The sequence below is a fragment of the Lissotriton helveticus genome, chromosome 3_2 (assembly GCF_964261635.1).
Source record: "Lissotriton helveticus chromosome 3_2, aLisHel1.1, whole genome shotgun sequence".
NCBI classification, from domain to species: Eukaryota; Metazoa; Chordata; class Amphibia; order Caudata; family Salamandridae; genus Lissotriton; species Lissotriton helveticus.
This window is the reverse complement of record NC_136062.1, coordinates 337,378,836-337,404,797: the sequence shown is the minus strand read 5'-3', so window position 1 is coordinate 337,404,797 and position 25,962 is coordinate 337,378,836. Positions and strand designations below refer to the sequence as shown.

General features: G+C 47.4%; 1 long non-coding RNA gene across 1 annotated transcript in view; it reads right to left on the bottom strand.

The window, feature by feature from the left end:
- Window positions 1-3,502: 3,502 nt before the first annotated feature.
- Window positions 3,503-25,962, bottom strand: part of LOC144826315 (uncharacterized) — a 184,401-nt gene continuing 161,941 nt past the window's right edge. Inside the window, exon 3 of the long non-coding RNA XR_013609783.1 lies at window positions 3,503-3,623. This is a non-coding gene — a long non-coding RNA (uncharacterized LOC144826315). The remainder of the gene's footprint in view (window positions 3,624-25,962) is intronic.

Genomic DNA, 25,962 nt, shown 5'->3' with positions numbered 1-25,962 from the left:
TGGAGCGCACATTTGGACTCCTCAAGAGCAGGTTTCGCTGCCTCCACAAGAGTGGAAGGGCACGCCAGTACACTCCAATCCTGTGCTGCAAAATCATTGCGACCTGTGCCATGTTACACAATCTTGCCACCAAGTAAGGCACAGAGGTGGAGATCACACAACATGAGGACATTGATGATGACACAGAACAGGCAGAGCCATATGCTACAGTAGCAGCACCAGCAACAGATGGGAGACTAAGACGGGCAGAGATCACACAGCAATATTTCTGAGTGAGTAATGAAACACAGACAGGCTAAGATTATGATGTACATAGTTTAATTTTCACTCCGCCATTCCAATAATACCACACAATGGTAAAACAAAATATCAATGTCCATGACTGGGTGGTCACAGTTAACCCCACCGTGACCTGTCCTTTGGGTTGAGGGCAATGTTAATGTTTCTGTCCACGGATTACAGGGTGGGACTCATGTGGCTGTGTTTCACGGCTTTCGGTGTTGCCTGCTCTGTGGATTGACGCCTGCTGCTCCTGCGTATTTCCGGAACAGGAGTGCTTGCGCCACTCCTGCTGGTGGATTCTTCACTTTCAACCACACATGTGTCGCCAGTAGTGGCTGGCTGTTGCGTAAGCAGCAGCTCCATGTCAGAGGTGACTCTGCCCATCCCCATGGATAAATCGGTGCAGCAGTGCACAATTGCATCCTGCATCGCTACTGAACGTCTGCACAGCAGGGAGGTTGCAGTTGCGAAGCGGTTTAATGCTTTGATCTGCTGGCGCAAACCCACACGAGCCTTGCGCCTCTCCAAATGGTCCCTATCCAATTTGTCGCACAGGACAGTCATGCACTGGGTCATGTCTGTCATGCCATTTGCCAGTGACTGCATGCTGTCCGAAATGTTCCCTATGCCCTTGTCAATGTTATCCAGCTTGTTGTTAATGCTGTGCACCTGCCTCTGAACACCCATCATTGCCTTTGCCTGCAGGCGCTGGACCTTCACCATGGTGGCCTCCAGACCGCAGAAGACCCCCTCAACATCCTGCCCTTCAGCTCTCTCCCGTGCCCTTCGGCCTCGGACACTGGCCCGCACAGCTCTTGGAGTGGGCTGCTGCTCAGTGTTGGCTGACTCTGGTGGATTGCTTGCCATGTCACCCTCCTCCTCTTCCTCCTCAGATGTTTCTAGAATACGGAGAGGGGGCACATCAAGCCGCCTTGCCCTTTCCTGCACAAATAACGGTGTTGTTGGTGTGGGGGTATGTGCTGCTGCTACTGACTCCTGAGTCCCAAACAACAAAGGTGACTGAGGCTGTGGTGCGGTTGTTTGCTCAGGTGTCTTGGCTGCCTGCTCTGTGTTCTTCCCTCGCTGAACTGTGCTGGGACCAGCTTCTTCACTCCTCTTCTCCCTATCCATTGCTGTGCTGCGCGATGACTTTCCTGTGGACAGACATGGACATTGTGTCAGTGGAGTAGTTCACCTGTGTGTCTTGATTAAATCACACTACTATCACACATTTGCCTGCTCCTCATTTTCTTCTGCTAGTAGTGTGTTGCATCCCTTGCTGTATGGTATGCTGACTGCATTGCTTTATCTACCTATGACTACGTCTCCCATGAAGCATTGCTGGGCATTAGTAAAACCTGTTCTGGAGTGTGATATAGGCACACAGAGTGGGGAAGGGGAACAGGGAAATGGGTTAATGATAGTTTCCATGCTTCTTATCTTGTTTCTTTGCAGCTCTGGCGGAGCTGTCAGCGCCCCAATGCCATGGATGCTTTCCGGCTCTAGGGTGGATTCCACAAGCTCCTCAATGTCTGTGAGTCGTGGTGCTCGGTTTATGCCTCCCCTGTTGCTGTAGCTTCTTTTCTGTAGGCAGCTAGTTTCTTTTTGGTGATAAGACACAGGTCATACCACCTTTTTTTTAAGTCATCAATTTCCCGGTGGGTGACCCCAATGGCATTTACCTTTGCTTGGATATCAATCCAGGTAGTGCGCTTGACAGACTCTGCAACATGCAGAGACTGTTTGCCAAACATTTTGCTGTAGTGTTTCACCACCTCTTCAACCAGCACCTATAGTTCTGCAGGGCTGAATTTCAGTTTCCTCCTGCGCTCTGCTGCATCCCTCTGGCAATCCTGGGTCTCCATTGTGCTGTTCAGGTAAGCTCAGGGAAGCCTGCTCCTCTGTCTGTCCTCCTGCTCTCGTGACTGTTCAGTTTCTGCACCTGCATGGGTGTGGGCACTCCCAGGTACTGGGGAGGGGTGCTTGATTCTGATTGGTTGATTCCACTGTACCTTTGTTTTTGGGTGTGGTTGGTGTTTCAGATTGGTTCACAGGCTCACATGTTTTCAGTGTCAAATTTCCGAATCGGTATTTACTGAATTGGTAATTTCCGATTCGGTAAATTCCGATTCGGTAAAACCCATTCATTCCTATGGGACTCCTGGCCCATAGGAATGAATTGGTTTTACCGATTTGGAATTTACCAATTTGGAAATTACCGATTCGGTAAATACCGAATTCAGATTCTGAGTGATTCCGAATCGGTAAATTTTACCGATCTTTTTACCTACATATCAATTTCCGATTCTGAAATACCGATTCGGTATGAGTCGGTATTTAAGAATCGGAAATATTAAATTACCTACATCTGGCCCCTGGTATCTTGTTCTGGTCCACAGGAGGTGATACCAAAATGCTATTCTTCTACTGTTGATTCTTCTGCTTCTCATGTCCTTGGAGGAAGCAAATATGAGGACTGCCCCCTCTGCCAACAGTCCTTAAATAGCAGTTACAGTCCCTGGATGGCAGCAGGGTTCAAGACTCCATTGGTCTCCTTCATTACAGCTTTCAGGCAGTCTTCTACTTAGGTATATTTGGAGGAGTTCCTGAGGTGCTAATTTTATCATGTGCACCAGTCAGCGAATGAAGAATGTACAACATCCATTTCTGTCTACTTTCTTCCACTTTCAGCACTCAGGGCCCGATTCACAAAAGTAAACTGAGACAAAATCCTAACTTTACTTCTACTAAACGCCCTTTGTGAATACTGAAAGTCGTAAAGTCAGGATTTTGTCTCAAATTACTTTTGTGAATCGGGCCCTTTCTTTTTCGGTTAGTGAAAACAGAAAAACTATTCAAGATGGCTATTCCTTTCCTCCGACAAGAGAAAGAGGGGCTCTGGTCCTTTTCTACTGTATTTCAAACAGTGGTTCAAGGGCTACAATAATTAAATGAAAAAATAACTAAAGTGGAAAAAGAAAGAAATAATACATAAACATAGCAAAAACTATACTGACTTAATTTCACAAAAACCATGTACATAAAAAAAGTCTTAGAAAAAACGATTTTTAATGCAAATTCTATAAAACACACAAAAAATCTAAATGTTGAGGGCGCTCAGACAGTAACACAAACAATGGTGAAATAGTGAAAATTGACAAGTGTAGACTGAACAAACAGTGGCTGAGAAAAAACAAATAACAAAAAATACACAATGTAACAATTGTGTCTTCTCCTAATTAGGCCACGTTTTAGGGCGTTGATGGCGTTTTGACCCAGGGGTATTTTGAGGGTCATCTTCAGGACAAAGACTTCCACTGTAAAAGCATCCACTTTCTTTCCTACAGAAATAAAATGTATACATGGTTTTGGCATAGAAAGAAAAACTTGTTTATATAATTTCTTTTATTAAAAAATATAGTAACCTTCAACACCGAATGTGTGGTAGGAAAGAGCTTGAAAGGTGATTATTTAAGGAGATAAAAATGTTGAGTAAGACCTAATAACCCAAGATACCAAATCTAGAAAAAAAGACTAAGAAATGTGAAAAAAGATAAAGACTTGATAAAGAAAGGGAAAGACTAAACAGTCACCTGACTGGATCTCCTCAATATACACAATAGCATCAATCTTGATATATTTATCAAAACTGCCGAAATTAAAATGGAGAACCTATAGCTGTTGAAAAATCAGAAGGCATATGTTTTACAAGCAAGAATAGGTTAATTATGAAAAAGTGGACTGGGTAAAGGATATACAAAAACCTTCATACCTGTCTATATACTGGGAAATTAACTCACATTTCCTTTAGACCTTTATAAATAAGGCTAAAGATACAAGTTCAATTGCAACAGTTAAGGACATTAGTGTGCCCAACAGTCAAATAGCGGGGATCCTAGTCAAACAGAATAAATAACTGCAAAAAATTAAAAGGAGAAAGTCTCAGAATAATTCAGAAAGAAAAAAATCTCATGAACAGATAAATGCCTATAAAATAGCAAAAAATTCAATCCCACATATTTAAGCAAACTCCTCAGCCTCGCAAACCATATCCATTTGCACTGTTTAGGCTACACATTGTAATGTGCATGAAAAAGCCTGTCAAAGAAAGACCCATCAAATGCACCAACATCTGCATATGCAAATAAAAGGAAACCAGGGCATATAAAGTCACCGCTACCTTGTACAACAAAAGTACATATGCGTTTGGATGTTACTGGGCTTAGGAGATTGTAGAGGTGGTACGTCTGGTGTCCTACCTTATTTAGGTTTGCTTCGTATTGTAGGATGGGGGGTCGCTTTGTTAAGTTCTGCTCTTGTGATTGCCACCTTTATTTTGAGGAAATTGTAGAGCTCAATGTCGTTTAGTTTATGTGTGTGTTTTATGGTGTCGAAGGTGATGTGTGTGTCTTGGTTGCTTAGTTGGTTGGGGGTGGAGATGCCATGTATGTACCAGGATGGCATGTTAAGCGTTTTCTCGCTGTACTTTATTTTAGGGTTAAACCATAGCGATTCCCACCAAGTGTTTTAAAATGCTAGCGTCCATTTTCTTGTCTACTTTGAGGAGGGCGTTTCTGGTATACTTAAGTATGGGATTGTTGGCAATTTCGGGGTGTTTGCTAGTAGGGCTAAGGGGTCAAGGCCATTTAGGATTCTTTTCTCTAGTGAGAACCATGCTGGCGTGTAGTCTTGTTTTGGGACTAGCCAGTAAAGCCCCTGTTTGGCTATACATGCTGTTTGGAATGTCTTAACATTTGTTACTCTTAGCCCACCCAGGCTCTTGTTTAGCCTAAGTTTTTGAAGGCTGATTCTGGGTCTCTTGTCTCTCCATAAGAATTTGTTTATTATTTTATCTAGGCGTTTGTGAAAGTTCTCTGTGTTGATCAGAGGGAGCATGTTGAGCATGTAGTTAACCATAGGTGTTAGCATCATTTTGAGTGTTTCCACTCTGCCCCACCAGCTGATGAATCTAGGGGACCACATCTCTAGTCTCCCTTTCAGTTTGTTTAGTAGTGTCGATTCATTGTGGTCTAGCGTGGTCTTGAGATCCCCCCCGAAGTGTAGGCCAAGGTGTTTGAGGAATTTCTTCTGTCAAGCCAACCCTAAGTTCCCTAGCACATCCCTGGTTGTGTGTATGTTCAGCGGCTTGCATTCCGCATACTCCTCTGTGGTTAACATAAGCGCGGCTATTGACGGGCCTGGATTTTCAGTGGTAATGAGGATGTCATCCGCGTATGCCGCTAGCTTAACTGTGTCGTCCCCGATTGGGATTCCGCTTATGTCTTTGTTATTTCTAATCATGGCTAGGAGTGGCTCCAGGGCTAGTAGGAAGAGGGTTGGAGAGAGTGGGCAGCCTTGCCTTGTGCCCCTTTCTAGGGTGAGTGGCTCAGATGTTCCACCGTTCAGTACCAGGTGGGCTTTTGGCTCGTTGTAGAGCGATAGCACCATCCTTCTGAAATTAGTCCCTAGACCGAATTTTAGCATACAGCGATCTAGGAAAGGCCATGACACTCTGTCAAAGGCTTTTTCCACATCAAGGGCCATCATGACCGCTGCATTGTTGCTGGTGGAGGCATGGTTTATTAGGTGGCATAGGAGTCTAGTGTTGTCGTGGGACATCCTATTTTTGAGGTAGCCCACTTGTGAGCAGTGTTTAAGTTGGGGCAGGAACGCGTTTAGTCTTGCCGCTAAAATCTTCGCATAGATCTTGCAGTCTACGTTGATTAGGGAAATTGGCCGGTAGTTCTTGGGGTGTTGTGAGTCTTTACCTTCCTTCGGGATCACTATAATATTGGTTTCCGCCATTGTGGATGTCATTCTCCCTTTTTGGATGCAGTTTGTGAACACTTCTACCATTGTTGGTCTAATAAAGGGTAGGAATTGCCTGTAGAATCTCGCTGTATATCCATCTGGGCCTGGGGCTTTGTTGTCCTTAAGGCTCGCTACTGCCTTTTCTATTTCGTCGCCCGTGATGTCTAGTTCTAGTGTTCCTCTCTGTATCTCTTTGAGTGCGGGCAGGGGGATCTTATCTAGGAGCTTGGCTACGCCATCTTGTTGTGAATGTATCTAGGACCCTAATTAAATATTCCCGATTCATGCCCTTATGTGGTTATAACAAAACATATCCTTATAAAGGCATAAGAATCATGTCCATATTTAGTCATAGCCAATGCAGTCCAAATACGGCAAGGCTATTCCCATAGACTCCTAGAAAGTACAACGCGTTCTTTAAACAAACCAAGCCTCCAGCAGCCCGGGAATTCCCCCTGCTTTTGTTTTGATTTGCACAAGAACTCCTGGAGTCCAGAAAGAACCGTAAGTTCTTAGTAACGTCTTATATCCAACCTTACGTCAAACCCGGCACCTTCCAGGTATGAATATACCAACGTTGCCTTAAGCAAACACACGGTGCAGAGCGGCTATCTACTTGCCCGACGCCCAGATGATGCGAGTGCCGAAGGAAGCCGACCCTCCTATTTGACGCACTGAGAGAGACGCTGGCTTTTCTCCTGCCGAGAAACCCAGCTCCGGTGTTTCCAGTCACCCTTGCGAGTTGCTGGGAGATCGAGTCCTGAGAAAGAGATACAAGACCTCCTTCATTCTAAAACCAAGGTAGGGAGCTGATTAGATCCTTAGAGAATTCTTGACTCAGATTCTTGGCAAAAACCTAACTTAACTTAAACTGCAACTTACTCCTTCCCACGTATTAGGATTAGGTCAGGTACACCGGGGTAGGCGTATCTTAGAAGCACCAGTTGAGTACGTTTAGTCAATGATTTTATGTATGTATATATTTTACCCGTTTTAAAGTATCATATGGCTCAGAAACCATATCAATGCTTTTACAGTATTATTTCATAATACTACTTTTACTGTACGCACTTTACTTCATGATAAGTATTGCAATTGAGGCAACTCACTTCTCTTGCATGAGAAAGAGGACTGCTCATTAAATAACACCTTTTATTAAAAACGCCTGTCTCTCTATTTCTCTGCACTCTGGTGAAACTAAGTATGCACGATTGACTTAGTGAAATAACTGTCTATTGTTTTCACACGACTCTGGAGATATACTCCTTGTTCTGGAGGGAGCAAAGTTGTCATGTTTATGCGGTTGTCAGAAACTAATCCCTTCTTGTCTAATCAGGAAAGTTAACTCCTTCCTGTTCATTCGAGAACGTTTCTAGTGACCTCTGAGCTAGCTGGCATACCTAATTAAGTCTAACATATTCAGTAGAGACCTAGATGACCTCAGTCCTACGTCTAAACTATTGTTTGTGTTATTCCAATGCGCAGAGCCTATTGGGAATATAGAAACTACACTACAATCTTCCTTGAAGTTCTGTCCTCCCTGTATAGCTCTCCATAGCATTCTTTGAAAACCCTGAGGATCTCTGTGTTGCGGTTTGTGATTTGTTTTTACAGTCTGTGACAGCGGCTACCGCGTGCTGCCTTTGCTTGCTTTTTAGATAGGAGGCAAGTGCTTTCCCCGCTCTATTAGCAGTGCACAGATTGATGGCCTTGTATTTGTTCAGCCAGGTTCCTGCTCTCTCGCTCAGGATTTTGTTCAGCTCGTATTTCTTTTTTGTTAGTGTTGTGAGAGTGTTCCTGTCTTCTAAGTTTGCTATGTGGCCTGTCTCCAGGTCTTTTATCTCTTTCGTGAGAGTAATCAATGCTCCCTGCTGCATTCAACCCGTCGGGGAACCGATTAAGGGAACTTATTGGTGACTAGGTGTATACTAATATTAACCATAAGTTACAAGGGAATATAACTTGTCATTCTCCCCCATAGCCCATACACACTTTCAAAATATATGTGCTCCCGCCAGCAACTCTCCGTCAGCATGTCAGATCTGAAAAATTCGGACCGATAATATTAGTTCTGCAAGCTGATTTTAAAGCCTACCCTCATCCTCATAGAAAGAGGACTAGTCCTGTTCATCCGAGCCTGGTCACAAACCACAAAATTTATACACAACTAATCTAATTCAAAGAGCTCTGCGCAAAACATTATGAATATTGTACTAACTCTCGGAGTTAGTTATTTACAAAAATTATGAAAGTCTGAGGTCGATCCGTCCCATCAATTAAAAATCTGAAAAAACAGCGGCCATCTTCCACTGGACACAAAAGTTGATGAGAAATGAAAGGGAAAGGTAAAGAAACCTTCATCAAGCCCTAGTACTTCTTGACCTGTCCGCTGCATTCGACACGGTTGACTATTCCATTCTGGTCAACCGTGTCGAACAGGCGGGTCTCAGAGACTCTGCCCTAGCCTGGTTGAAATCATTTATCTCCGAACGTACCCAGTCTGTCTGCTTAGGCTCCTTTTCTGCCGCCAAAGTCAAGTCTTTCTGTGGGGTGCCCCAAGGCTCTTCACTATCCCCCTTGTTATTCAATTTATACATGCGGCCCCTTCTTTTTGCCCTGAGCAAGCATAAAGTAACTGTATATAACTATGCAGATGACTTACAGCTCGTTTTTGTTCTCAACTCCCCAAATGCGGTGGAGGACTTCCAAGCCACTATGACTCTAATCCAGAGGTGGATGTCCTCAAACCACCTTAAATTGAACCCAGGGAAAACTGAGCTGATCCTGCCCGGCAAGAGCGAAATCAGTTGGAGCCCTAACTTCTGGCCGTCTGATATGGGCCTCCCCCCTAAGAAATCTCTGACTGTAAAAAGTCTGGGGATAACCATCAATGAGGACCTCTCGCTAAAATCCCAAATTGGAACCGTGGTTTCCTCTGGATTTTTCCAACTGAGGAAAATCAGGAAAATCGCCCATCTCCTCACTCCCTCCGCCTTAATTCAGGTGGTCATGGCCTTAGTCCTCTCCCACATCGACTTTTCAAACAGCCTATACCTAGGCCTACCCGCAGGACAACTCAGAAGACTGCAGTACTTGCAGAATCAGGCCGCCAGGCTGATCTGCAAAGTACCCAAGTGGGAATCACTTAAACCAGGCCTAGAGAGCCTGCACTGGCTACCCGTGGCTCAAAGAGCCGCATTCAAAGCCGGGTGCATTATTTTTAAGGCTCTGCAAGGCAAGGGACCTCTATTCATCAGACAGCTGATCGGAAGATATGTTCCCTCACGGAACCTAAGATCTGCCCACAAAGACCTTCTTGAAGTTCCTCGCTTTAAGAAAAAACGACAAGGCGGCAGTAGCTTCCATTTCCTAGCAGCTACCTTATGGAATTCTCTGCCACTAGCCCTCAGACAGAGTAAAGATCTCCTTGCCTTCAGAAAGGCATTCAAGACTCACCTCTTCACAGAAGCTTACTTGAAATAACGCTTCCGGCAGACTCACCCTTTGTTATGTTTTTTATTTTTCCAGCGCCAAGAAGCCCTCGGGCGTACGTGCGCTTTATAAATTTTTAATAACAAATAACAAAGAAAGAGAAACCCATTTCCCAAAGCCTTGCAGTTTTACAGAGATTTTAAACACCAGTTAATGTATAGTTCATTACATTCACCCACTTCCTAATTGGGTTGGTTGATGTGCTCTCCTCACTGTAGGAGTTTAAATTGTTTTCTAATCCTGCTGGGGTTGAATGCAGTAAGCCCAGGATACCACTGTAAACTCTGCAAAGTGCTCAAAAACTCAGCAGAGTTCCGCAAGTGGAGGAGTGCAGTGCGAACTGCTGTTCGCTCTGGTTTTCCTGCCGCTCGGGTAGAAATTCTACCCGAGTGGCAGCTCGCACTTGCGAACTTACCGTTTACGATTGCGGGCAGGGGAAAAACTCTGCTGCACTATGTGGAGCAGAGTTTTCTGCACTCCGTGAGCTCCACAGAGCGCGGAGTACAGAAAACTCCGCAAACAGAGTGGAGTTCATCGCCCAGGCCTAAGACTCGCTCATATAAATTATTGATGACATGAAGAAAAATGTGCTGGCACGGACATTTTCATGTAAATGGCAAGCATTGTTGGAAATATTAAGAAGCAGACAATGTGAGGATATGGTGAACAATAAAGTTTATTGAAATAAGGTATATTGCAAGCTGGTGCATTCTAATGAGATCACTTGTGGGCAAACTCTCTTGTCAACTCTTGTACTTCAAATGAGTAGCAAGTCTCTGGGGAAAAAACGTTATAATTGCCTGTTGCCTGTGTTTCCTTTTTGAGTGAAAGAGCTGATCATTACCTGCTGGAAATGACCATCATTAGCATGGTAGTCCCCCTTCTTTTTACTGAACCCATTTTTTGCTGGGTTTAAGACTCAGCACACTTAACTCCTGCTAGCCAGTGATAAAGTAGTGGTGTTCTTCCTTCCAAACATGGTAAAATAGGTATACACCGATTGGTACAGCACTTTTACTTATAATTCCCTGGCAATTGTCCCTTCCTTTACCAGGGGCAGTACATTAAATGCTACGAGTGGGCATGGATGTGTGTTATTTAAATGGTAGGACATGGTGTTAGCGTTTTCTGTCAAAACCAAATTTGTCTTTCTTTCAGTGTTTGGTGTAATCTGAATGTTAGTGGATCTTCTATGGTGACATATGTATTCCCCCAGACAGTGAAGAAAAGGTCCCTGGTTATGGATAAGGGTGTTCCGCTCCTAAGCAGGAGGGCAGGCGGGGGGTTCTCCTCAGCCCCTTTCTGATTTTCAAGCAGTAGCCTGACGGCTAAGCCAAGCCCCTTACCGATTTATGAAAATACCACTCTGTCACTTGTAAATGTATCACACACCTGGGCTTGCCTGCCTGCTAATATTTTACTAGACAAACTGAAGCCAAACTCAGGGAAATGAGAAGAACAGACCAGAACCAATGATTTTGGAAGGGTTAGACAAAGGGGTGCTCTCAATCCATAGGCTAGCACTGGATATAAAAGTGGCATCCCTAGAACCTGAAATCAATATCAATCAATCAATCAATCAATCATGCCATTTGTATAGTGCACTACTCACCCGGGAGGGTCTCAAGGCGCTTGGGGGGAGGGGTATGCTACTGCTCGAACAGCCAGGTCTTGAGTTGTTTCCTGAAGGCGAGATGGTCCAGGGTCAGCCGAAGGTGGATGGGGAGGGAGTTCCAAGTCTTGGCAGCCAGGTAAGAGAAGGATCTTCCTCCGGCGGTGGCTCTTCGGATGCGTGGCACGGCTGCGAGGGCGAGGCTGGTGGACCGTAGCTGGCGGGTGGGCGTGTAGAAGGTCAGGCGGTCGTTGAGGTACTTGGGGCCCAGGTCGTGGAGAGACTTGTGTGCGTGGGTGAGGAGCCGGAACGTGATCCTCTTGTCGACGGTGAGCCAGTGCAGGTTCCTCAGGTGGCTGGAGATGTGGCTGCGTCGGGGGACATCCAGGATGAGTCGGGCGGAGGCGTTCTGGATGCGCTGGAGTCTTTTCTGTAGCTTGGCTGTGGTTCCGGCGTAGAGTGCATTTCCGTAGTCCAGTTGGCTGGTGACGAGTGCCTGGGGGACAGTCTTCCTGGTCTCGGTCGGGATCCAGCGGAAGATCTTGCGAAGCATACGCAGGGTGTTGAAGCACGATGAGGAGACGGCGTTGACTTGTCTGGTCATCGAGAGGGAGGGGTCCAGGATGAAGCCCAGGTTGCGTGCGTGGTCGGTTGGCTTGGGTGCGGTGCCCAGGGCTGGGGGCCACCAGGAGTCATCCCAGGCGGAGGGCGAAGATCCCAGGATGAGGACTTCCGTCTTGTCCGAGTTCAGTTTCAGGCGGCTGTCCTTCATCCACTCGGCAACGTCTTTCATCCCTTCGTGTAGGCAGGTTCTGGCGGTGTCGGGGTCTCTGGTGAGGGAGAGGATCAGCTGGGTGTCGTCGGCGTAAGAGATGATGTTGAGGTTGTGCTGGCGTGCGATGGCTGCGAGAGGTTTCATGTAGATGTTGAAGAGGGTGGGGCTGAGTGAAGATCCTTGTGGGACGCCACAGATGACTTCGGTGGCCTCGGAGCGAAACGGGGGGAGGCGGACTCTTTGTGTTCTTCCGGCGAGGAACGAGATGATCCACTCCAGTGCCTTCTCTTGGATACCGATGTTGCTGAGGCGCTGGACTAGGGTGCGGTGGCAGACCGTGTCGAACGCAGCGGAGAGGTCCAGGAGGATGAGGGCCACTGTTTCCCCCTTGTCGAGCAGGGTCCGGATGTCGTCGGTGGCTGCGATGAGGGCGGTCTCGGTGCTGTGGTTGGCTCTGAAGCCGGACTGCGAGGGGTCGAGGGATCCGTTTGTCTCGAGGAAGGCGGTCAGCTGTCTGTTCACGATCTTCTCGATGACTTTAGCAGGAAAAGGGAGGAGCGAGATGGGGCGGAAGTTTTGAGATCGGTGGGGTCTGCTGTAGGTTTCTTCAGGAGGGCGCTGATCTCGGCGTGCTTCCAGCTCTCCGGGAAGGTGGCGGTGTTGAAGGAGGCGTTGATGATGTTCCGGAGTTGGGGTGCGATGGTGGAGTCGGCCTTGTTGAAGACGTGGTGTGGGCAGGGGTCGGTCGGTGATCCGGAGTGGATAGTGTTCTTCATGCGGCTGTGTCTTCGGTGGTCACCGTGGTGCAGGTGCGAAGGGTGTCGGTGGGGGGCGTTGGTTCGACGGTTGGGTGTGTGGGTGGGGCGCCGAAGCTGTTGTGGATGTCGGCGATCTTGCGGTGGAAGAACGAGGCGAGGGAGTCGCAGTGGTCTTGTGACGGAGTGATGTCGTTGGTGCCGGTGCTGGGGTTGGAAAACTCCTTGACAATAGTGAAGAGCTCTTTGCTGTCGTGGGCGTTGTTGTCCAGTCGTTCCTTCAGGGATTTCGTCTTGGTGGTGCGGATGAGCTGGTGGTGCTTGCGGGTAGCGTGTTTGAGGGCGGTCATGTTGTCGGTGGTCCGGTCGAGGATACAATTGTGTCTCGAGAAGATTCATCCCTGCTCTCTTGAGAAGGTAGATTGAACCTCTTTGGTTTGAAACAAGACCCCAAAAGTGACTCCAAGGGTCAGTTGGTTGTCTCACGGTTTGAGATTCAGGGATCCAAGTAGGTTCTAGAGACCTTTCCTGCTTTACAGTCAACTCAAACCAATTGGACCTGACCTGGTCCCCTCCGAAGGCCTCGGTGAGAGTGAGACCTGACCTCCAAGTTCTGTCCTCAAAGGCTCAGGACCCTTGGCTGGAGTCAGAGTGTACTTATTCCTGCCCAACTGAAGGTTTCACCTGATCTGACGTGTAGCAGTGCTGAACGCAGTGGGTCTTGCATGGCAGCACATTACAGCTCCTGATAAGCCCAGATCCAACTCAGAGCCTTGCATTGCAGCACAGCTCATTTTCTTTTTGCGCTAATTTTACCCTAAATCCTTAAAACTCAATACTAGGTTCTAGTGATTGGATTTTTGTTGTTTTGCAGTCATTTTAATCATTAAGATATTTTTCTATTTTTCAAAATTAGTTTGTGATTTTTCTTGTGCTATGAGTTCACTTTATTACTGTTTGAATGTTGCATAACTAATTTAAGTGTTGGCTCTAAGTTAAGCCTGAATGTGCTGTGCAATCTCCCAGTTGGTTAAGACTAGAGTTTATTTAGCGAACTTTGTGATTCATCCTGACAAGGATTGTGATCATTACTTGAGTGGAGCTCTTCACCTCTCAACTAATAACCTAAAATCTCTCCCAGGTCTTGCCAGGTATTGTCAGCCTGGAAGAAGGAAACGGACTATAAAATGCTGAACAAATTGCGGCTCAAAGTCATAAGTAGTATGTTGAAAAAACTTTGAAAGATTTTTCTGGAAGCGTCCCTGGCAGAAGTAGCAAAATAAAGATTTTGTTTACAGCTAGGCCTTTTCACTGAAAATCCATTCTTACTTGCTCAATGAAAATAGATTTTCGATAGGTTTGCACTGTGAGGGCATAGTATACTTAATATGTGGTACGCTAACTTTTCATGTATTAGGCACCGCACCATATAGGTTCACAAGCCACACTTTAGGAATGACTTGGTAAATATATAGGGCCAGATGTACGACCCTATATTGTGGTCGCAAACTGGAAATTGGCCCGTTTGCGACCGCAAAATAGGTCTGGCCCATGTACAAACTCTATTTTGTGAGTCAATAATCTATTACCAACTCGCAAAGTAGGGTTTGCGACTCAATATTAGGAAGGAGTATGCCAAGAGTGTCCCTTCCAAATAGTGAGGCCCAATTGTATATACACCATTGTTTTGTGACCACAATTTCGGTTGCTAAACATTTGCAGGTTACCACCTACTTCAAGTTAGTGGTACACCACTGGCAAATGGGAAGGGGTTCCAGGGGAACCCTTTCCCTTAGTGACTAGCAGTCAAAATAATTTTTTAAGATCAAGGAGTGGTCCAACAAACCACTGTCTACTCTTAAAAAATGAAACACTAACATTTTGTTATGTACATTTTTTAAATGCATCCCATTTTCCTTTAAGTAAAATGGACTGTGTTGGAACCTAGATATGTCAGGTCACCTAGGGTAGCCTGGCCTAGCGTAAGACTATTTCAATAGAGGCACATGCGTAAAGGTTGCAAACCACCCAGCAGCAATTCAACGCAATTTCACTCAAAAAGGACGCTACACCAATGTTTGGAAAAATACGAGCTTGTTTATAAAAATAATCTTTGTTCTCTTGTCTTTAGAAATCACAGCTTAGTACATTACAGTTTGATCATGAAAATAATATAAATACTTTTAAAGTTGCTAAATCAGGTCATTAAACAGTTCTTCAACTTAACAGCACATTACATTTAGTTAGGAGTTTAGTAACTTCCTCAAAATTGTCAGAACTATCACACTACTTGGCTTTATAACGTTGCATCACATTACAGTAGTTTAAAAGAAGCAGTGTCTGCACTTCTCTAGAAAAGGATTTACTTATTTACTCCCTTTCCACCACTAATCCAGAAGAATTGATGAGCTTTACTCACTTTAGTTGCCCTAAATAGGCTTCTCACCAGATCTGGCAACAGTAAGGGGGGAAATTGGTATAAAGGAGACTAAACACAGAGGGGAAACATTTTGGATTGAAAATTATGTCCCCTTAGTTTCTTAAAAGAAGCTTGTTAGCGTCCCCCAGTATCAACCCAATCCTTATTTGGCCAATCTGCAGTCTTAGTTCCCTTCAAGATGACTCAACGGCCTCCAACTTCCCCCCCTCACCACCTTCTTACTTCGTTTCTGCGTGTTGGGCCCCCAGGACCTGTGTTTTCTGTCTCACAGGAGGGGGGGGGGAAGGGACCAATCCTCTCAGGCGCTTGATGCAGTCTTCCGCCCTTCCTCACCCGCTCAAAGCCGCTCCTTGTTGAGGCTTGAGTAGGGAAAAAGGACCCACAACTGGGGAAGCGCCGATGCACGCTTCCAGCTGCTTCCACGAGGATCTCCTGTCACAACCAGAGAGGCGCCGATCTGCGACGACTTCTCCCCGCAGCGGTACGTCCGCGCATGCGCGGGAGACTAGCGGCCAAGTCCGGAGTCTGCCCCGGCCACGCTACCGCTGGTAGCGGCTCACTCCTAGGCCCCTCCTATTAGGGATAGCTGCAACTGTCTGGGGCATGCGCAATGGCGCCCGGCTTCCGTAATCAACCCCTGCCTCTCCTCAGAACAGTGGCGCCGCCACAACAACGCGGATAACGCCCCCGGGGTCCTGCTCACAGCGGAATCAGTGCTGCCCCAATAAATCCGGCACCCCTCTTTCTTCACTGCCTCACGAGGGGGACAGGTGCTTCACCAGCTGCACTACCAGTCACCAGTAAGTGATCTCAGGGTCACAAGGGCAATAACTGGTTTCAACACCCAAAGCAACGGAAGGTAGGGAATGACCCTCACACGTATAAGATCCCAGTTCTTTATCCTTGACAAGGACCCACTAATCCTCCGTACTGGACAGGGGCTGGTGAAAGGGGGAGGCGCTCAGTTCCACTCTCACAGCAGGGATCTGTATAGTTCCACAGTCCACTGGGAATAACCCCTTCACATAACTGTCCAGGGTCAGCAGGATGAAACTAACTCGGCTAGGTCAACAGGAATGGGGGGTGGAGAACCTAGACAGAGGGCTACCCTTGTAGAGTATTCCACCCTTCAGGACCCTACCCCTACCAGACCTCAGCCTTCACTCTAGCTGTTCCTCTCTGGCAAGACAATATGGCTGACCAGCATTCCGCCTTTTATAGGCTGACCCTCAGAGGTCCAGAAGGGACCAGAAGGTTCTGGAATGCCCTACTCTATCCTATGGGACAGGTTCTAGGATTGTCAGTTGTGACAGTTGGTAGCCACCATTTTGTGACTCCAAAGAAATTCCTGTCAGGAAAGGCCTCTAGGCCTGAGGTGAAGAACTATGAGAGTGAAAGAGCACCTATCCCCTAGACCAACACTTAGAAAAATCTAGTGGACACAAAAATAAATAAAGGCATGAGGGGATAAAAGGGGACAAAATAAATAATAAATTAGAGGGACTACGAAAAAGGCCAGACAGGTCTAACACACGTCCCCCCCAGCTGAACGTGGGGAGAGCTACCCAACCCCTTGGGAGTCCTCATCACTAAGGCAGAAATACCGGAAAAGACCGTCTGCATTGGCGTGGTCCACTCCAGGTCGATGTTCCACCCGGAAGTCCATTCCCTGTAGGGAGATGGACCACCTCAACAGCTTGGGATTCTCCCCCTTCATCTGCATTAGCCAACGAAGGGGTCGGTGGTCAGTCTGAACCAGGAAGTGCGAGCCAAACAGGTATGGCCGCAGCTTCTTCAGAGCCCACACCACCGCGAAAGCTTCCCTCTCAATTGCACTCCACTTCTGTTCCCGGGGAAGCAGTCTCCTGGATAGGAAGACTACAGGCTGATCCAGGCCCTCTTCATTCAGTTGCGATAACACTGCCCCAATGCCATGATCTGATGCATCTGTCTGGACAATGAACTCCTTGGAGAAGTCTGGGGCCCTCAGGACCGGTGCTGCACACATTGCCTGCTTCAGTTTCTCAAAAGCTTGCTGACAAGCGTTCGTCCAAACTACCCGTCGAGGTTGTTTCTTGAAGGTGAGCTCTGTGAGGGGCGCTACAATAGTGCCATACCCCTTCACAAAGCGACGGTAGTAGCCTGTGAGGCCCAGGAAACTCGGACCTCAGTCTGTGTCTTGGGGGGTTCCCAGGCCATGATTGCCTCAATCTTTGCCTGCAGGGGCTGCACTGTCCCCCTACCCACCAAGTGTCCAAGGTACACAACCGACCCCTGTCCAATCTGGCATTTGCTGGCCTTGATTGTCAATCCAGCTTGTTTCAGGGCCTGGAGAACTGCTTGCAAATGTTGCAAATGGTCCTCCCAACTGCTACTGAAGACAGCAATGTCATCCAGGTAGGCAGCGGAGAAACTCTCCATTCCAGAGAGGACCTGATTCACCAGCCGCTGAAATGTGGCAGGGGCATTCTTGAGCCCAAAGGGCATCACACAAAATTGGAAGTGTCCCTCAGGCGTGGAGAAGGCTGACCTTTCCTTTGCTCCATCTGTCAAGGAGATCTGCCAGTACCCTGAAGTGAGGTCAAAGGTACTTAGGTATTGGGCAGCTCCTAGCCGGTCAATTAATTCATCCACCCTAGGGATTGGATGAGCATCAGTCTTTGTAACTGAGTTCAGTCCCCGGTAATCCACACAGAACCTCAGTTCTGGTGTGGTGCCTGGTGGAGCGGCTTTTGGCACTAGCACCACCGGGCTGGACCAGGAACTGCTGGAAGGTTCTATAACTCCTAGCTCTAGCATCTTGGCAACCTCTCCATAGATGCTAGCCTTCACCTTGTCGGACAGCCGGTAGGTCTTTGACTTCACTGGTGGGCTGTCCCCTGTGTCCACATCATGGGTACACAGGTGAGTCCTTCCCGGGACAAGGGAGAACAATGTAGAGTACTGCTCCAGTATCTGGCGGCAGTCCTCCCGCTGTTCAGGAGTTAGAGTGGGAGAGAGAATCACTCCCTCCACTGATCCATCCTTCTCTTGAGATGATAACAAGTCTGGGAGAGGTTCGCTTTCCGCTTCCTCTCCCCCATCAGTCACCATCATTAAGATGACCTCGGGCCTCTCATGGTGGGGTTTGAGTCGGTTGGCATGCAGCACCCGTAGGGGCTGTCGAGGGGTCTTAAGGTCCACCAGGTATGTGGCCTTACCCTTCTTTTCCAACACTTCAAATGGGCCTGTCCAGCGATCCTGAAGGGCACTAAGCTCCCCAGGCTCCATCACCCACACTTTCTGGCCAGGCTCCAATTCCACCTGGTGAGCATTGTGGTCATACCACTCTTTCATGACTGCCTGGCTGGCCTCCAAGTTGTCAGAAGCTTGCTTCCACAACTTCGCCATTTGGCTCCTGAAGGCCAGCATGTAGCTCACCACATCCTGGGGGGGTTTCCTGGGAGACTTTTCCCAACCATCCTTCACCAGGCTGAGAGGACCGCGTACAGTGTGCCCATACAGAAGTTCAAAGGGGCTGAAGCCCACTCCCTTCTGTGGCACTTCCCTGTAGGAGAATAGCAAACAGGGTAGGAGGACGTCCCATTTCCTCCGCAGGCTTTCGGGCAGACTTCTGATCATGCCCTTCAAGGTTTTGTTGAACCTCTCAACCAGTCCATTCGACTGGGGGTGATAAGGAGTGGTGAACCGGTAAGTCACTCCACACTCCTTCCACATCGCCCGCATGTAAGCTGACATAAAGTTGGTCCCCCTGTCGGACACAACTTCTTTGGGGAATCCCACTCGGGTAAAGATCCCCATTAGGGCCCTAGCCACCACAGGTGCAGTGACTGTCCTCAGAGGAATTGCCTCTGGGTACCGTGTGGCATGATCCACCAGAACCAGGATGAACCGGTGACCAGCTGTTGTTGGTGGATCTAAAGGCCCTACAATGTCGATGCCCACCCTTTCAAAGGGGGTGCTAACGACTGGGAGTGGTTCCAGGGGAACTTTCAGCTTCGCCCCTGTTTTCCCACTGGTCTGGCAGGAGACACATGTCCGACAGTAGGTGTTGGACGCCACTTTCATCTGAGGCCAGTAAAAGTGGAGGACAAGCCGAGCAAAGGTCTTGTCCTGACCTAAGTGTCCTGCCAAGGGTATAGCATGGGCCAATTCCAGCAGAAAGGCTCGGTATTGTTGCGGGACTACCAAGGCCCTTGATGAACCAGGTAAGGGTACCTTGGGTTCACTGTAGAGGAGTCCATCCTCCCAGTAAATATGGTAGTGTCCCGTAACATCACCTGCTGCCTGGGCTTCAGCCTGACGCCTCAGTCCCTCAAGGGTAGGGCACTCCCTCTGCCCCTTACAGAATTCCTCTCTGGTAGGTCCTCCCTCCACATGCCACTCAGCAGGGATGGGTAAATCCTCCAGAGAGTCTACTTCCCCCTCCGCAGACTCCTGGTCCACTACCGCAGGTGGCCGATCTGTCATATGGGGTGCGGAAGCCGAAGCAGGCTCTTCCTGTCTTCGGGTCTGTCCCTTTTTGGCAGCGGGTTGGGCCATTGTTCCAGGCTCCAACCCAGGCGAACTTCCTCTCCGGGTAGTCGCAGACCTTGTGCTCACACAGGCCCAGTCAGGTGTACCCAGCATCGCAGTGTGCGTCCGGTATTCCACCTCTCTCCAAGCGTTGTGCTCCATATCATTCCCCAGCAGACAATCAACTGGCACGGCAGGGCTTACGGCAACTCGAAGTGAACCTGCAACCCCTTCCCACTCAAAGGGAACCTCAGCCACTGGATAGTGGCCCATTCTGCCGTCAGCCATCGCGGCGGGGTGGAGTACATTGGGAATCACCTGCTCTGGAGACACCAGTCGACTTCTCACCATAGTCATACTGGCTCCTGTATCTCTCAGAGCCTCCCCTCTCTGGCCATTGATGGTGATCCATTGCCCATACTTAACAGTATTTGGGGGCACCTGGATCTTTGGAACCATCTCCCGTTCTCCCAGGGACACTAAGGTGACACCCGCCCACTCACCCCCCTTATCTAAGGGCAACTACTCCCCGAGCGCTACACTAGCTACTCCCGGTGGTTTTCCTCCGGTGGGAGGGGGTGGTCTCTTTGGGCATCTGACATCTCCCTTATAATGTCCAACACCACCACACTCAAAGCAGTGGAGAACCCTTGGCTGCTGGCTTTGGCCAGGATTAGGGTTTCTGGGCGGGTTTGCCCTAGGGGTGAAACCTGTTCCCTTTCCCTGGAAGTTGTTTTGCGGACCTTTAGAAAACTCCCTCTTTTTATCTCCCCCCTCCTTCTTCTGGGGGGCGCCCTGTCCGGCCTTTTGGGAATCCCCTCCAGTCCCCTTTGAGGACACCCCGGTACTTGCCCAGATGTCCGCCTCCTCTGCAAGCTTCCGGGGATTGGTCAGCTTGCTGTCCACCAGATGTTGGCGCAGCTCGGGAAAGCATTTCTCGAGGAGGTGCTCTTTCAAAAATAGATCATACAACCCCTCATAATCCTTCACCTCACTGCCCTTTACCCAGCCCTCTAATGCCTTTCTTGCATAATCAAGGAAGTCCACCCAGTTCTGGGTGCTTAACTTGTGGCTCCCCCTGAACTTCTGGCGATACCTTTCTGGGGTAAGCCCAAACTTCCTTACCAATGCTAGCTTCATGGTGGGGTAGTTGGTTTGCTCCTCTGGTTCCAGGGCCAGCAAGGTGTCCCGACCAGTAGGAGGCATGTACTTATACAAACCACCCCCCCAGTGCTTCTCCTGCAGCCCATGGGCTCTTAAGGAGACCTCATAGGCAGCCAACCATTTGGCTATGTCATCTCCCTGACTAAAGCTAGCAATTAGGTCTTTAGGCAAATAGGGTCTGGACTCCCTGGCTGTTTCTTTGGATTCGCTGCCACCATTCATTACAGGAGAGGACCCCCGTTGCAGGGCCTGGAGTTCCAACTCTTTCAACCTGAACTCATGAACCATCCTCCTCTCTTCCTTCTCCTACTCCAGCTTAGCCAACTCTCATCTTAATTTCCTCTTTTCCCTCCTGTCAGTGAGCTCTGCTTCGGTCAAGCTTCCCCCGGAGACACTACTGCCCTTCTGGGAGTAGGACACTGGTCCTGGGAGTAGGTTTTCCCCCTCAGAGTGGAATAATCCTTCTATCTCCACAACCGTGTCCCGGTCTGTCCCTTCATCCTCCTCCTTCCCTTCTTTGTGTGCTTCCACCCAAGCCCTTAGACTGGTCTGGAGTTCCCCCTTCTTGGCACCATGCTTAAAAAATACTCCCATTTGTTGGCAGAAATCTTTCAGCTGAGCCACCGAATAGGTGTCTAGTTTTTCTAGTGCAAACTCCATTTTACCACAGGCAATTCAAAGCTACACACACAAGAAGAATAGAGTTGCAAGGGCAACCTGAAGCTACCTCCACCCCACCACCAGGAACAAATTTGGAAAAAACAAAAATACAAATTAGGAGGGCCGCTAGGAGAAAACTCCTGGTGTACGCTAGTGGATTACACTAAATTACTACAGAGTAGTTGCAACCACAGTCAAGATCCCACCGCTAGACACCAACTTGTTGGAACCTAGATATGTCAGGTCACCTAGGGTAGCCTGGCCTAGCGTAAGACTATTTCAATAGAGGCACATGCGTAAAGGTTGCAAACCACCCAGCAGCAATTCAACGCAATTTCACTCACAAAGGACGCTACACCAATGTTTGGAAAAATACGAGCTTGTTTATAAAAATAATCTTTGTTCTCTTGTCTTTAGAAATCACAGCTTAGTACATTACAGTTTGATCATGAAAATAATATAAATACTTTTAAAGTTGCTAAATCAGGTCACTAAACAGTTCTTCAACTTAACAGCACATTACATTTAGTTAGGAGTTTAGTAACTTCCTCAAAATTGTCAGAACTATCACACTACTTGGCTTTATAACGTTGCATCACATTACAGTAGTTTAAAAGAAGCAGTGTCTGCACTTCTCTAGAAAAGGATTTACTTATTTACTCCCTTTCCACCACTAATCCAGAAGAATTGATGAGCTTTACTCACTTTAGTTGCCCTAAATAGGCTTCTCACCAGATCTGGCAACAGTAAGGGGGGAAATTGGTATAAAGGAGACTAAACACAGAGGGGAAACATTTTGGATTGAAAATTATGTCCCCTTAGTTTCTTAAAAGAAGCTTGTTAGCGTCCCCCAGTATCAACCCAATCCTTATTTGGCCAATCGGCAGTCTTAGTTCCCTTCAAGATGACTCAACGGCCTCCAACTTCCCCCCCTCACCACCTCCTTACTTCGTTTCTGCGTGTTGGGCCCCCAGGACCTGTGTTTTCTGTCTCACAGGAGGGGGGAAAGGGACCAATACTCTCAGGCGCTTGATGCAGTCTTCCGCCCTTCCTCACCCGCTCAAAGCCGCTCCTCGTTGAGGCTTGAGTAGGGAAAAAGGACCCACAACCGGGGAAGCGCCGATGCACGCTTCCAGCTGCTTCCACGAGGATCTCCTGTCACAACCAGAGAGGCGCCGATCTGCGACGACTTCTCCCCGCAGCGGTACGTCCGCGCATGCGCGGGAGACTAGCGGCCAAGTCAGGAGTCTGCCCCGGCCACGCTACCGCTGGTAGCGGCTCTCCTCCGGGCCTGCTCACTCCTAGGCCCCTCCTATTAGGGATAGCTGCAACTGTGTGGGGCATGCGCAATGGCGCCCGGCTTCCGTAATCAACCCCCGCCTCTCCTCAGAACAGTGGCGCCGCCACAACAACGCGGATAACGCCCCCGGGGTCCTGCTCACAGCGGAATCAGCGCTGCCCCAATAAATCCGGCACCCCTCTTTCTTCACTGCCTCACGAGGGGGACAGGTGCTTCACCAGCTGCACTACCAGTCACCAGTAAGTGATCTCAGGGTCACAAGGGCAATAACTGGTTTCAACACCCAAAGCAACGGAAGGTAGGGAATGACCCTCACACGTATAAGATCCCAGTTCTTTATCCTTGACAAGGACCCACTAATCCTCCGTACTGGACAGGGGCTGGTGAAAGGGGGAGGCGCTCAGTTCCACTCTCACAGCAGGGATCTGTATAGTTCCACAGTCCACTGGGAATAACCCCTTCACCTAACTGTCCAGGGTCAGCAGGATGAAACTAACTCGGCTAGGTCAACAGGAATGGGGGGTGGAGAACCTAGACAGAGGGCTACCCTTGTAGAGTATTCCACCCTTCAGGACCCTACCCCTACCAGACCTCAGCCTTCACTCTAGCTGTTCCTCTCTGGCAAGACAAAATGGCTGACCAGCATTCCGCCTTTTATAGGCTGACCCTCAGAGGTCCAGAAGGGACCAGAAGGTTCTGGAATGCCCTACTCTATCCTATGGGACAGGTTCTAGGATTGTCAGTTGTGACAGTTGGTAGCCACCATTTTGTGACTCCAAAGAAATTCCTGTCAGGAAAGGCCTCTAGGCCTGAGGTGAAGAACTATGAGGGTGAAAGAGCACCTATCCCCTAGACCAACACTTAGAAAAATCTAGTGGACACAAAAATAAATAAAGGCATGAGGGGCTAAAAGGGGACAAAATAAATAATAAATTAGAGGGACTACGAAAAAGGCCAGACAGGTCTAACAGACTGCATTTAGAAAAAAACTGCTTTATTTAAAAAGCAGTCATAGACATCATCAAGCCATCATCCCTGGGAGTGCCAACTATTCCTAATGGTGTCGCAAATAGCACCTATCTCATGAATATTAATGAGGCAGGCAATTTGCGACCCCATTAGGTTTTGCAAACAGTATCTGAGACGCTGTTGTACATTCCTATTTGCAAATCTCAAAATGAAGCAAATTTGCGACTCGCAAATTGGTAGGGTCATACATCTGCCCAATAATAATTTCCTTTCCAACATGGTAAACAAATTTCGATGTCATGTGTCACTGCAGTGCTTTTAAATTGCAACCCAGCCTGATCATAATTATGATCTTTACATCCATAGATTTTGTCATATATGTGAGGAGTGCAAATACACCCTGTAGTACACATAAGCTATTTATATGTATTGACTGTGGTACTATTTTTTGCAACAACTTACCATGGTCGTACCAGATAGTTAAATATTTCACTTGGTTGGAACAAATTTTATAATATCATTTTAGAGGCCAAGCACTGTGTGGTTGTGAATGGCAGTGCCACAGTTCACAGAGACAACAGCAAAACTGGAGCCCAGAAAAAGCACTAAACCAGAGAAGATCATATAGAAAAGGTGAGTTCGCAATAATGTCTGCTCGTTTTGAACTATATTGCAGTTACTCATTATCTTAGGTGCTAGAAGCTCTATGTTCTTGGAAGTTTTAATTTTACTACTACTAGTGCATCTTGTGACGCAAAACTCCTGATATTACACCATTCTCGCATTCTGCCAACTTGCATACAGTGGGAGCTCATTCTGGAATATAACGCATCAGAAAAACATCACTAGCAAGCACAAGCATCTTAAATGGATGGATATATATGTTGTTTTCAATCGGGATATGGAAAGGAAGTGGCTCCAGGGCAGTCTTGGATTTTATATATGACCTCCACGTCTCCTTCATCCATGCCAAGCCACATGCTCATCCACCATTTTTTTAAACCAGTGTGCCGGTTAACCTCCATGCCTCCTTTAAGCATGCGTAGTCACATACAACCTCATCCACCATTTTGTAAAACCAATGTGCTTGTGTGTGTGGTAGCATGCATGGGTTATGACTCACTGCTGTCACTTTTCAAACAATTCTGTTTGGAATATTTCATGTTCCTGTCCTTTTGGAGCCCACAGATGTTTTGCCCACTTTCAATACTTTCTGTCTAAATTATCTTTTATCTATTATCAGTCAAATAATTATTTTTTGCCAGCCTCCTAGAACTTCTCATGTGCATTTGAGGGGATCAGTAAGCCCCTAGTATATGATACTGCAAGTATCCATGTATATAAAATAAATGCTACAGTTGAGCCTGCAAATGCAAAAAGAACAATTTATGGACAGAATGTGGAGCAATGTCAAACATTCACCCCAGTACAGAGATCTGGGCCTAAATCCATAACTGTTTTGTTCCCCATGCCATTCCAGTTTAAACCCAGCCATATGTAAATTAGTCTTGCTAGCCAGGCTAGCATGACTCCAGTGGCATGGAGAGCAAGGAGACTAACATCTGGTATTACTGTCCCCACATAGGGCAACAAAAGGAATAAGAACAGATTATCATATATACATATCTATCTATCTATCTATCAACATTCTATTTGGAATAACTTTAGCGCCGGTGGACGGTCACATCCTAATTGCACCGGAGGGACCGCAATTGCCCCTGCGGACGGTCCCTCCACCTCGGGTGTGGCGGACGGACGTAGCTCCGTCCGCCATCCTAATTGGCCCCCAAGTGTGTTATAAAATGACTATTAGAAATATTCAGTTCTCCATACAGTGACTCATACAATCACTAAGTCTTAGGCTCACTTATTTAGATATAAATGTAACATACACTTCTTTTTTATGCAAATTTAATCGAGATATACTATTGAGAGACATATTTAATCACCACTATACCCATAAACATACCCACTCAATAAAACAAGTTTTATAACATGTAGTCTTAACCTCGTTTACCTACTGAATGAACTATTCATACATTTTTAAGCAATTACATACACCCACCAAACCACATAGACATTCATTTACCCATACAAATACTCAGTTAAGAAACCAATAACAAATATAGTCTTTAATATACCAATTAAGTCAAAGCAATAAAAACATTAACACAGTTAAATAACGAC